Source organism: Triticum urartu, chromosome 5 (genome assembly GCF_003073215.2).
Source record: "Triticum urartu cultivar G1812 chromosome 5, Tu2.1, whole genome shotgun sequence".
Taxonomy (NCBI): Eukaryota; Viridiplantae; Streptophyta; class Magnoliopsida; order Poales; family Poaceae; genus Triticum; species Triticum urartu.
In genome coordinates this window covers 572,231,579-572,232,911 of record NC_053026.1, presented here as the reverse complement: position 1 = coordinate 572,232,911, position 1,333 = coordinate 572,231,579, and positions in this window count along the sequence as shown.

Here is a 1,333-nt window from a genome sequence, read left to right as displayed (position 1 = left end):
GAGGAGATATTGGACCCGATGCACTAGGTATGACACCTAGATCGGATATGAACTCCTTCATTTGTTGCTTCTGAAGTAGCTATGTCTCCGCTTCACACGTAGATCCGCCACCACGATGCTCTGCTTGGAACTGCACCAACTGACAGCTCCACCATTTAATAAAAACACGTATCCGGTTTGTGACTTAGAGTCATCCGGATCAGTGTCAAAGCTTGCATCGACATAACCATTTACGACGAGCTCTTTGTCACCTCCATATACGAGAAACATATCCTTAGTCCTTTTCAGGTATTTCAGGATGTTCTTGACCGCTGTCCAGTGATCCACTCCTGGATTACTTTGGTACCTCCCTGCTAAACTTATAGCAAGGCACACATCAGGTCTGGTACACACATTGCATACATGATAGAGCCTATGGCTGAAGCATAGGGAACACCTTTCATTTTCTCTCTATCTTCTGCAGTGGTCGGGCATTGAGTCTGACTCAACTTCACACCTTGTAATACAGGCAAGAACCCTTTCTTTGCTTGATCCATTTTGAACTTCTTCAAAACTTTATCAAGGTATGTGCTTTGTGAAAGTCCAATTAAGTGTCTTGATCTATCTCTATAGATCTTGATGCCCAATATATAAGCAGCTTCACCGAGGTCTTTCATTGAAAAATTCTTATTCAAGTATCCTTTTATGCTATTCAGAAATTCAGTATCATTTCCGATCAACAATATGTCATCTACATATAATATCAGAAATGCTACAAGCTCCCACTCACTTTCTTGTAAATACAGGCTTCTCCAAAAGTCTGTATAAAACCATATGCTTTGATCACACTATCAAAGCGTATATTCCAACTCCGAGAGGCTTGCACCAGTCCATAAATGGATCGCTGGAGCTTGCACACTTTGTTAGCACCTTTTGGATCGACAAAACCTTCTGGTTGCATCATATACAACTCTTCTTTAAGATATCCATTAAGGAATGCAGTTTTGACATCCATTTGCCAAATTTCATAATCATAAAATGCGGCAATTGCTAACATGATTCACGGACTTAAGCATCGCTACGGGTGAGAAGGTCTCATCGTAGTCAACTCCTTGAACTTGTCGAAAACCTTTTGCAACAAGTCGAGCTTTGTAGACATAACATTACCGTCAGCGTCAGTCTTCTTCTTGAAGATCCATTTATTCTCTATGGCCTGCCGATCATCGGGCAAGTCAACCAAAGTCCACACTTTGTTCTCATACATGGATCCCATCTCAGATTTCATGGCCTCAAGCCATTTTGCGGAATCTGGGCTCATCATCGCTTCCTCATAGTTCGTAGGTTCGTCATGGTC